The following is a 12,629-nucleotide window of genomic DNA, read 5'->3' on the forward strand; positions in this document are numbered from 1 at the left end:
GATGTGAAATTTGCTGTTTTGCAGCAGTAGTACAGTGTGTAAAAAAAATTACTATAAATTACAATAAGGAGTGTAGATAAAAATACATTAAGCAAGTAGTGTAAAAAGAGAGGGGAAATGTAGCGAGCTAGTGTTCATGTTCATTGTCCATTCAGAAATCTGATGGCGGAGGGGAAGAAGTTGTTCCTGAAGCACTAAGTGTGCACTTTCATGCTCCTGTACCTCCCCCTCGATGGTAGCGTTGAGAAGAGGGCCTGTTCTGGGTGAAGGAAATCCTTAATGATGGGCACTGCTGTTCTGAGGCACCACCTTTTGAAGATGTCCTGGATTCTGGGGAGGCCAGTGCCCATGATGGAGCTGGCTGAGTTTACAACTTCCCGCAGCTTTTTTCCCATCCCTTGTGCAGTGGCCCCTACACGCCAGACAGTGATGCAACCTGCTGGAATGCTCTCCATGGTACATATAGAAATTTGCTAAAGTCTTTGGAGTCACACAAATTCCCTCAACTGCTTCAGAGAGGCTGCAGACAAGATTTTCCAAGATGCTGCCTGGTTGAGAGGGCATGTCTAATGAGAGCTAAGGCTCTGAAAGAAGATGAGGTGTGGCTTGACAGGGGTGTGAAAGATAAGATGCATAGATAGAGAGAACAGGGACCTTTCCCCAGCATGGAAATGGCTGACGTGAGAGTGCCGAACTTTAAGCTGTTGGGAGGAAAACAAAGGTGGTGGGAATGACAAAAGTAGTTTTTCTTTTCACAGAGTGGCGGGTGTGTGGAACACCCTGCCAGGGGTGGGGGTGGAGGCAGATACATTTGGGACATTGAAGAGACTCTTAGACAGACACATGAATGAAAGAACAATGGAGGACTATGTGGGAAAGAGGGCGAGATTCATCTTGGAAAGTCAGCACAACTTCGTGGGCCAAAGGGCCTGTACTGTTCTATGTTCTACATTGTTAAAATGCAATGCAATTCTTTGTTTGCACACTTCAGTTGTACTACAACAAAAGTAGGAAATATTACTCAGCGTGTAATCAAAGGCCGGTGTTGGGAAGAGCCCAGGACCCGTCCTCACGACAGCCCACATTCTGACATCTGGCATATTTCTAGGAGAGCATTCCGACTGGCTGTATCACCGTCTGATGTGGAGGTGCCCGTGTACAGGATCGGAAAACGCTGCAGAGGGTTGTGGACTCAGCTGCTCCACCACTGGCACTAACCTCCACAGCATCGAGGACATCTCCAAAAGGCCATGACTCAAGAAGGTGGCATCTATTATTAAGGACCCTCACTAGCTGGGACATTCAGATTTATTTATCACATGTGCATCGAAATGTATCATTTGCATTAACAACCAGCACACCGAAGGTTATGTGCTGGGGGCAAGACTGACTCAGCACGCCCACAATGTTCAGCTGAACAACAGGAGCAACAAAACAAGTCAGAAACACAGATAGGCCGCCAACCCCAGGTCATGCTGCCTACAGGCCTTGGCCCGAGACTCACAGACTTCATGCCTCTGACCTTCGACCTTTGGGCCTCTCCCTCCAGACTCACCATCGGGGAGGAGGTACGGGAGCCTGGAAAACACACTCAATGATTTAGGAACAGTTTCTTCCCCTGCACCATCAGAATCAAGTTTAATATGTCTGGCATATGTGGTGAAAGTTGTCTTGCAGCAGCAGTACATTGCAATACGTAATAATAAAAACTATAAATTACAATGTGTGTGTCTGTGTGTATATAAATGAAAATTAAATTAATAGTGCAAAAAGAGAAGGAAAAGTACAAAGGTTATGTTCATGGGTTCATTGTCCATTCAAGAATCTGATTTCAGACAGGAGGAAACTGAAATGTTGAGTGTGTGTGTCTTCAGGCTCCTGTATCAGATTTCTGAACGGTCCACAAAGTCATAAACAGTACCTCATTATTCCTATTTATTCTTTATTTTTATAATATTGTTACACCTTTGCAGCATACTGCTGCCGCCAAGCATCGAACTTCACAACGTACCAGTGACAGATAATAACCATGATTCTGATCCGTTCAGTAAGGTTTTCCTGCCTTTATATACGGAAACAACTCTAATCCAGGCACAAATTACGTGGCTTTTGCTCACCAAAGCCTTCATTCCAAGAGAAGATGTGGGGATAAACTTTGTTCAAAGTAAATTTGTAATCGAAGTATGTATACATCACCATGTGTACGTTACAGCCACTTAGCGGTTAGTGTGGTGCTATTTCAGCTCGGGGCATCGTAGTTCAGAGATTAATTCTGGTGCCATCTGTAAGTCGTCTGTACGTCCTTACAGTGGAATGCGTGAGTTTCCTCTGGGTGCTCCGGTTTCCTCCCACAGTCCAACATCGTACCAGTTGGCAGGCTAATTGGTCATTGTAAATTGTCCTGTGATTACGCTCGGGTTAAATAGGTGGGACTCGTTAGACTGGAAGGTCATGTTCAGTGCTGACTTTCTAAATGAATACTAAGTATACTACCTTGAGATTCATTGCCTTCCAGGCATTCACAGAGAGTACAACAGAATCAATGAAAAACTACACACAAACAAAGACAAACAACCAATGTACAAAAGGGCACAAACTGCGCAAGTAGATAGATGCTAAAACCAAGAGCCCTTGAAAGTGAGTCTGTAGGTTGTGGGATCAGTTCAGTGCTATGGTGAGTGAAGCTATCCATACTGTTCAGGAGCCTGATTCAGGATTAAATGTCAGCAGTTACAATATAGGATTTAATCTGTGCAAAATGCCTGATGCAGGGCTCCTTTTGGTGGAAGTAGTTGTAAAATTTCATATTATGGCATTCCTTTTCCTATATAGCTTCCTTGGCCTTATTAGTGTCTTCATTTACATGTTAACCATTCATGACGGTCGATCCAAAGACCATGTTGATGGATGCTGCTTTCCTGTGACAATGCTCCATGTAGGTGTGCTCAATGGTGTGATGGACTGAGCCATATCCACCACTTCTTGTAGGCTTTTCTGTTCAAGGGCACTTATTTCCATAAAAGGCCATGATACCACACATCTATAGATGTTTGTCACAGTTTTAGATGAATCTTTGCAAACTCGATAGAAAGTAGAGGCTCTGCCGTGTTTTCTTCATAATGACACTTACGTGCTGGGTCCAGGACAGATCCTCTGAAATAATAACACCGAGGAATTTAAAGTTGCCGACCCTCTCCACTTCTGATCCTCCATTGAGGACTGGTTCATGGACCTCTAGTTTCCTCCTCCTGAAGTCAACGATCAGCTCCTTGGTCTCGCTGACATTGAGTGAGAGGTTGTGATGTGATGCTACTCAGCCAGATTTTCAATCTCCCTCCTGTATGCTGATTCATCACCGGCTTTCAATTGGCCCACAACAATGGTGTCACCAGCAAAATTAAGTATGGCATTGGAGCTGTGCTTTGTCTGTGAACTGTGAAGTGAGTAGAGCAGGGGACTAAGCACACAACCTTGTGATGCACCTGTGCTGATGAAAACTGTGGAGGAGACATTGCTGCCAATCCAAACTGACTGGGGTCTGCAAGTGAGAAAACTGGGGATCTAATTGCACAAGGAGATATTGAGGACTAGATCTTGAAGCTTATTGATTAGTTTTGAGGGGAAGATGGTATTAAATTCCAAACTGGAGTCAATGAAGAGCATCCTGATATATGGATCTTCGTGTCCAGATGTTCCAGGGTTGTGTGAAGAGCCAATGACATGGCATCTGTTGCTGGGACGGTAGGCACATTGGAGTGGATCCAAGTCACAGACAGGAGGTGATATGTTTCATCATCATCGTTTCAAGGCATTTCATCACAGTGGATCTTGAAGGGTAGGTTTTCCACACATAGGATGGTGGGTATTTGGAACAAGCTGACAGGAGAAGTGGTAGAGGTGGGTAGAATTACAATGTTTAAAACCTTCTCAAACTGGTACATGATAGGAAAGATTTAGAGCAGTGTTTCCCAACCTTTATAGCAAAACACCCCCTCAAAGCACTTTGATACCTGCCAACGCCCACCCAAAGCACCTTCATACTTGCCAACACCCACCTTAGGCACAATATACTTTCTGGTGATCTCATGGTGTAAAAACATGTCTACTATATGCGAAGATGAGAAACATAGAAACATAGAAAATAGGTGCAGGAGTAGGCCATTCGGCCCTTCAAACCTGCACCGCCATTCAGTAAAATCATGGCTGATCATCCAACTCAGAACCCTGTACCTGCCTCCTCTCCATACCCCCGGTCCCTTTAGCCACAAGAGCCATATCTAACTTCCTCTTAAATATAGCCAATGAACTGGCCTCAATTGTTTTCTGTGGCAGAGAATTCCACAGATTCACCACTCTCTGTGTGAAGAAGTTTCTCCTCACCTCTGTCCTAAAAGGTTTCCCCTTTATCCTTAAACTGTGACCCCTCATTCTGGACTTCCCCAACATCGGGAACAATCTTCCTACATCTAGCCTGTCCAATCCCTTTAGAATTTTATACGTTTCAATAAGATACCCCCTCAATCTTCTAAATTCCAGCGAGTATAAGCCCAGTTGATCCAGTCTTTCTTCATATGAAAGTCCTGCCATCACAGGAATCAATCTGGTGAACCTTCTTTGTACTCCCTCTATGGCAAGAATGTCTTTCCTTAGATTAGGGGACCAAAACTGCACACAATACTCTAGGTGTGGTCTCACCAAGGCCTTGTACAACTGCAGTAGAACCTCCCTGCTCCTGTACTCAAATCCTTTTGCTATGAATGCCAACATACCATTTGCCTTTTTCACCGCCTGCTGTACCTGCATACCCGCCTTCAATGACTGGTGTACAATGACACCCAGGTCTCGTTGCACCTCCCCTTTTCCTAATCGGCCACCGTTCAGATAATAATCTGTTTTGCTGCTCTTGTCACCAAAGTGGATAACCTCATGTTTATCCACATTAAATTGCACCTGCCATGAATTTGCCCACTCACCTAACCTATCCAAGTCACCCTGCATCCTCTTAGCATCCTCCTCACAGCTAACACCGCCGCCCAGCTTCGTGCCATCCGCAGACTTGGAGATGCTGCATTTAATTCCCTCGTCTAAATCATTAATATATATTGTAAATAACTGGGGTCCCAGCACTGAGCCTTGCTGTACCCCACCAGTCACTGCCTGCCATTCTGAGAAGGTCCCGTTCACTCCCACTCTTTGCTTCCTGTCTGCCAACCAATTCTCTATCCACATTAATACCATACCCCCAATACCGTGTGCTTTAAGTTTGCACACTAATCTCCTGTGTGGGACCTTGTCAAAAGCCTTTTGAAAATCCAAATATACCACATCCACTGGTTCTCCCCTATCCACTCTACTAGTTATATCCTCAAAAAATTCTATAAGGTTCGTCAGACATGATTTTCCTTTCACAAATCCATGCTGACTTGTCAGATGATTTCACCATTGTCCAAATGTGCCGTTATCACACCTTTGATAACTGACTCTAGCATTTTCCCCACCATCGATGTCAGGCTAACCGGTCTATAATTCCCCAGTTTCTCTCTCCCTCCTTTTTTGAAAAGTGGGCTTACATTAGCTACACTCCAATCCTCAGGAACTAATCCAGAATCTAAAGAGTTTTGAAAAATTATCACTAATGCATCCACTATTTCTTGGGCTACTTCCTTAAGCACTCTGGGATGCAGACCATCTGGCCCTGGGGATTTATCTGCCTTTAATCCCTTTAATTTACCTAACACCACTTCCCTACTAACATGTACTTCCCTCAGTTCCTCCATCTCACTAGACCCTCGGTCCCCTACTATTTTCAGAAAATTATTTATGTCCTGCTTGGTAAAGACAGAACCAAAGTAACTATTCAATTGGTCTGCCATGTCCTTGTTCCCCATGATTAATTGACCTGTTTCTGACTGTAAGGGACCTACATTTGTCTTAACCAATCTTTTTCTTTTCACATATCTATAAAGAAGAAGAATGATTCTGCTCTAAATTGTTATTTGTTTTTAAACCTAGCTTACACAGTTCCTGTGTGCTATACAGCAGCTTCAGTATCAATGTGATCCTTCTGCTTGATGGATTTTAGCAAGAGTTGAAATATCTGGTTCAAATTGTGACAGCAAAAGCCTCACATGTAACAACGTCCAAGCAGTTTCTGTTTTTTGTGACTATGTGGTTCTCTGCACTGAAGCCTCTTTCAACAAGGTAGGAGGATGGAAATGCAATGAAGAGCAGTTTGGATCTTCTCCAAAGACCAGGAAACTTCATATGACAATGTAGCAACATACCATAAAAGCTGACATATTCAAAAAACATTTTTGCTTCTTCATCATTCTGAATTTTGAGTATTTCTTCTTACAAGCTCTCTTCCTGGTTCTTCCACCTTGCAAAGAAATTAGTTAATTATCCAGTCTGGAATTTCCAGATCATTCACATCCTGAAAATCCTTCTTCAGTGACTGTAGGTGTAAGCAGTACTCTTGCAAATCACCATCTGTGAAAGAGAGTGCCGTACTTTCCATGCAGGGAAACTGTGACAACATTCTTCTCCCAATGTTTTACTTATATAATTCGAATTTTCAAATAAAAGTGGACACTGCAGTTTTTGCTTGGATTAAATTGAAATTCTCATCCTTCATTTTGGCTAGGTATGCCATATCTCCACGTAGAAGTTCAATCTTGTTTCACAAGCTCTTGTCGGCTTTGAGCAAAATTTCAACCACAGTTGAGCAAAGATCAAAGAAGCATTTTAAGCAGCAGCCTTTTGACAGCCAACGTACTTCAGTGTGAAGAAGCAAGCATTCAAACTCTTCGTTATCTTGGAAAGCTGGCAAAATACTCTGCTGTTTAATGGATGAGCTTTAATTTTGTTGATAGCAGATATTACAAGAGTCATGCTTGAAAAGTCACGTCACTGGCTGAGGTTTTTGGCTGCGAGATGTTGACAATGAATTACACAATGGATTGCAAGCAGACCTGGGATTTCTTTTATCATAAATGCTACTAAACCAGCATGGTGCTCCAACTGTTGCATGAGAAATCATGCTCTTAATCAGAATACTTTTTCCTCAATATACATTTTGAGCTTGTTGTAGATTGGTTCTCTGTTGATATTTGTTTTTAACTTTTACAAAAGAGAATCTCTTCATAAACTTCTCCATTTTTGATAAACCGTACATATGCCATTAGCAATGCCTCGTTGTCTCACACAGTTGACTCATCCAGTAGTATTCCAAATTCTGTTTTTTGGAGCTCTGTGCAGCTGATACTCAATGTCTTCACTCATTTCATCAATACAACGAGCTACAGAGTTATCACTCAGAGGAATTGATTTCAAAATTCTGGAATCCATTTTGAGAACTGCGGTGAGCACTTCTGATACAGCAGGCATTATTAATCTTCCACCAATTGTAGGAGATTTTCCACACTTTTCTATCATTTTGGAAATGTTTTAAGAAGCAATGAGACCACTGTCAAGGTAATTTTTAGCTTTCTTGGCAAATGACTCGTTTACAATGCTTTTCAAATGCTTCTTTCATCTTCTGGGACTGAGTAATGCCATACGTAGCCTTTTCAGGGTGTATTTTACTAAAGTGTTCCTGCAATCTTGATGGTTTCATGGCTTCATTATACAGTAACCATATAACAATTACAGCACGGAAACAGGCCATCTCGACCCTTCTAGTCCATGCCGAATGCTTATTCTCACCTATTCCCACCTACCTGCACTCAGCCCATAACCCTTCATTCCTTTCCTGTCCATATACCTATCCAATTTTACTTTAAATGACAATATCAAACCTGCCTCTACCACTTCTACTGGAAGCTCATTCCACACAGCTACCACTCTCTGAGTAAAGAAATTCCCCCTCGTGTTACCCTTAAACTTTTGCCCCCTAACTCTCAACTCATGTCCTCTAGTTTGAATCTCCCCTACTCTCAATGGAAAAAGCCTATCCACGTCAACTCTATCTATCCCCCTCATAATTTTAAATACTTCTATCAAGTCCCCCCTCAACCTTCTACACTCCAAAGAATAAAGACCTAACTTGTTCAACCTTTCCCTGTAACTTAGGTGCTGAAACCCAGGTAACATTCTAGTAAGTCGTCTCTGCACTCTCTCTGTTTTGTTGACATCTTTCCTGTAGGTACAGTATTACAAATAAGACACATGGGGCATGGCTGATCTGATGGGAATGGAATAAAACCGTACTCCAGGTGTGTAACATTGTATTGACTCACTTTCTGTAGTTTTTGTTTCTTTGTTGGATTAGAATTCAAGACTTCACCGCCTTCAGTCTCAGAGACTGTGCAGTATGGATTTATCCATCATTAAAGGGGCTAAATTCAAATTTTAAATTAATACAAACTGGGAACGCCTATAAGATGTTGACAACAGCAGCAAGTTGACAGGAATGGAATGATGGTAGTGGCACGCAAAGGAACGGCGAGGCAAAGATGAAGACGATCACAACAGCGAAAATTACGTTGACAAGGATTCAGACTGGAATCTGAATGTTAGTTGGGATACAGCTGGTGTTCAGCAAGTTCCCTTTATACTATTCCTGTGTGTGTATGTGTGTGCATGCGTGCGTGCGTGCGTGCGTGCGTGTGTGTGTGTGTGTGTGTGTGTGTTGCAATGGAGTTACAGGCGAGAATTTGATGAAAGGATTTGGTTGTTTTTAGTGGTAAAAATACTATGGGGCACACAGAGGAGTAATGGTTAGCACTATGCTTTACAGTACTAGCGACCTGGGTTCAATTTCCAATGCGGCCTGTAAGGAGTTTGCACATTCTCCCTGTGACTGTGTGGGTTTCCTCCCACAGCCCGAAGACGTACTGGTTAGTTGTTAATTGATCATTGTAAATTGTCCTGTAAGTAGGCTAGGATTAAATGAGGTGTCAGGGAGCAGGAGTGAGTGCCATTGCTATTACAAAGGAAAAAGTGCCAGGCAAATCAAAAGGTCTAAAGGTGGACGACTCACCTGGACCAGATGGACTACATCCCAGAGTCCTGAGAGAGGTTGCTGAAGAGATAATGGATGCATTGGTCATGATCTTTCAAGAATCACTTGATTCTGACATGGTCACAAATGACACTCCACTCTTTAAGAAAAGAGGAAAGGAAATTATATGCCAGTTACCTCTACCTCAGTGTTTGAGAAAGTGCTGGAGTCCATTTTTAAAGGATGAGGTTTGGAGACTAATGATAAAATAACTCAAAGTCAGCACAGTTTCTGTAACAGGAAATCTTGCCTGACAAATCTGTTAGAGTTTTTTGAGGAAGTAACAAGCAGGACTGAGGTAGGGGAAAAAGTCATAAATCAAAGATAGTGTGCAACAGAGATTATAGAAAGAACAGGCAAGAAATGAGGTTTAATCACAGCCAGTGGCATGAGTTACAGGGCAATAGAGGCATGGTGCAGTTAAAACAGAAAGCAACAAATACTGGACTGGAAGTGTTGTATTTGAATGCATGCAGCATAGGAAATAAAATGGACGATCTTGAAATTCAGCTACAGATTGGCAAGTATGATGTTGTGGCTGCCTCTGAAACTTGGCTAAAGGATGGCTGTCATTGGGAGTTGTATGTCTAAGGATATATGGTGTATCAGAAAGATAGATTAGTAGGCGGAGGGGGTGGTGTGGCTCTGTGTATAAGAAATAACATTAAATCATTGGAAAGAGATGACATTGGATTGGAAGGTGTAGAGTCTCTGTGGGTTGAGTTAAGAAATGGCAAGGGTAAAAGGACCCTAATGGCAGTTGTATACGGGCCTCCAAACAACAGTCAGGATGTGGATTACAAATCACAGCAGGAGGTAGAAAAGGCATGTCAAAAAGGCAATGCCATAATAATCGTTGGAGATTTTAACATGAAAGTGGATTGGGAAAACCAGGTCAGTACTGGACCGCAAGAGAGAATTTGTAGAATGTCTAAGGGATGGTTTTTAGAACAGTTTGTTGTTGAGCCCACTAGGGGATCGGATGTGCTGGATTGGGTGTTGTGCAATGATCCGAAGGTGATAAGAGAACTTAAGGTTAAGGAACCCTTAGGGAACAGTGATCACAATATGGTCAAGTTCACATTGAAATTTGAAAGGGAAAAATAAAATCTAACGAGTTGGTATTTCAGTGGAATAAAGGAAATTACAATGGCATGAGAAGGGAACTAACCAAAGTTGAACGGAAAGGGACACAGTGGGGTACCACAGGGCTCTGTATTGGGACCACAGCTCTTTACGATTTATGTCAATGATTTAGATGAGGGCATTGAAAACTATATCAGCAAGTTTGCTGATGATACTAAACTGGGTGGCAGTGTGACATGCGAAGAGGACGTTAGGAGAATACAGGGAGACTTGGATAGGCTGGGTGAGTGGGCAGATACTTGGCAGATGTCATTCAATGTGAATAAATGTGAAGTTATCCACTTTGGAAGCTGGAACAAGAGGGCAGAGTATTGTCTGAATGGTGTCGAGTTAGGTAAGGGAGAAATGCAAAGAGACCTAGGAGTCCTAGTTCACCAGTCAATGAAGGTGAATGAGCAAGTGCAACAGGCAGTGAAGAGGGCAAATGGAATGTTGGCCTTTATTACAAGGGGAATTGAATACAAGAGCAAGGATGTTCTTTTGCATTTGTACAGGGCCCTGGTGAGACCACACCTGGAATATTGTGTACAGTTTTGGTCTCCAGGTTTAAGGAAGGACATTCTGGCAATTGAGGAAGTGCAGCGTAGATTCACTAGGTTGATTCCTGGGATGGCAGGGCTGTCTTACGCAGAGAGATTGGAGAGATTGGGCTTGTACACGCTGGAATTGAGGAGATTGAGAGGGGATCTGATTGAAACGTTTAAGATAATTAAAGGATTTGATAGGATTGAGGCAGGAAATATGTTCCAGATGTTGGGAGAGTCCAGTACCAGAGGGCATGGATTGAGAATAAGATGTCAGTTATTTAAAATAGAGTTGAGGAAGAGCTTCTTCTCCCAGAGAGTTGTGGAGGTGTGGAATGCACTGCCTCGGAAGACGGTGGAGGCCAATTCTCTGGATGCTTTCAAGAAGGAGCTGGATAGATATCTGATGGATAGGGGAATCAAGGGATATGGAGACAAGGCAGGGACTGGATATTGATAGTGAATGATCAGCCATGATCTCAGAATGGCGGTGCAGACTCGAGGGGCCGAATGGTCTATTGTCTATTGACATATGAAGGAAGGACAGCAGAGCAGCAATGGCTGGAGTTTCTGTGAAAAATGAGGGAAGTACAAGACAGATATATTCCAAATAAGCAGAAATTTTCAAAGGGAAGTAGGACACCACAGTGGCTGACAAGTGAAGCCAGAGCCAAAATAAAAGCAAAAGAGAGGGCATACAAGGAAGCCAGAGCTAGTGGGAAGATAGAGGATTGGGAAGATTTTAAAAACTTGCAGAAGGAAACTAAGAAGGTCATTAGGAAGGAAAAAATGAATTATGAGAGGAAGCTGGCAACTAATATCAAAGAAGATACTAAAATCTTTTTTAAGAATTCAGTAAAAAGGGTAAAAGAGAGTCGAATAAGTAGAAATAGGACCAATACTAAATGACGCAGGAGATATTGTAACGAGCGATGTGGAGATGGCAGAGGAACCGAGTGCGTATTTTGCATCAGTCTTCACAGTGGAAGATGTCTGCAGTATACCAGGCATTCAAGAGTGTCAGGGAAGTGAAGAATGTGCAGTGAAAATTACAACTGAGGTGGTGCTCAGGAAGCTTAATGGTCTGAGGGTGGATAAACCTCCTGGACCTGATGGAATGCACCCTCGGGTTCTGAAGGAAGTAGCTGGAGAGATTGCGGAGGCATTAACAATGATCTTTCAAGAATCGATCATTGTACCAGATGAGTGGAAAATTGCAAATGTTACTCTACTATTTAAGAAGGATGGGAGACAGCAGAAAGGAAACTATAGACCTGTTAGCTTGACATCAGTGGTTGGGAAATTGTTGGAATCGATTGTTAGGGATGAGATTACAGAGTACCTGGAGGCACATGACAAGATAGGCCAAAGCCAGCATGGTTTCCTGAAAGGAAAGTCCTGCCTGACAAACCTACTGCAATTCTTTGAGGAAATTACAAGCAGGGTAGACAAAGGAGATGCAGTAGATGTGGTGTACTTTGATTTTCAGAAAACTTTTGACAAGATGCCGCGCATGAGGCTGCTTAGCAAGATAAGAGCCCATGGAATTACAGGGAAGTTACCAGCATGGGTGGAACATTGGCTGATCAACAGAAAACAGAGAGTGGGAATAAATGGATCCTATTCTGGCTGGCCGACGGTTACTAGTGGAGTTCCACAGGGGTCTGTGTTGGGACCGTTACTTTTTACGGTGTATGTCAATGATTTGGACTACTATATTAAGGAATTTATGGCTAAATTTACCAATAATACAAAGATAGGTGGAGGAGCAGGTAGTGTTGAGGAAACAGAGCCTTCAGAGAGACTTAGGTAGTTTAGGGGAATGGGCAAAGAAGTGGCAAATGAAATACAATGTTGGAAAGTATATGGTCATGCACTTGGTGGAAGAAATAAATGGGAAGACTATTATTTAGATGGGGAAACAATTCAAAATGCAGAGATGTAAAGAGACTTGGGAG

Source organism: Hypanus sabinus, chromosome 17, assembly GCF_030144855.1.
Source record: "Hypanus sabinus isolate sHypSab1 chromosome 17, sHypSab1.hap1, whole genome shotgun sequence".
Lineage (NCBI taxonomy): Eukaryota > Metazoa > Chordata > Chondrichthyes > Myliobatiformes > Dasyatidae > Hypanus > Hypanus sabinus.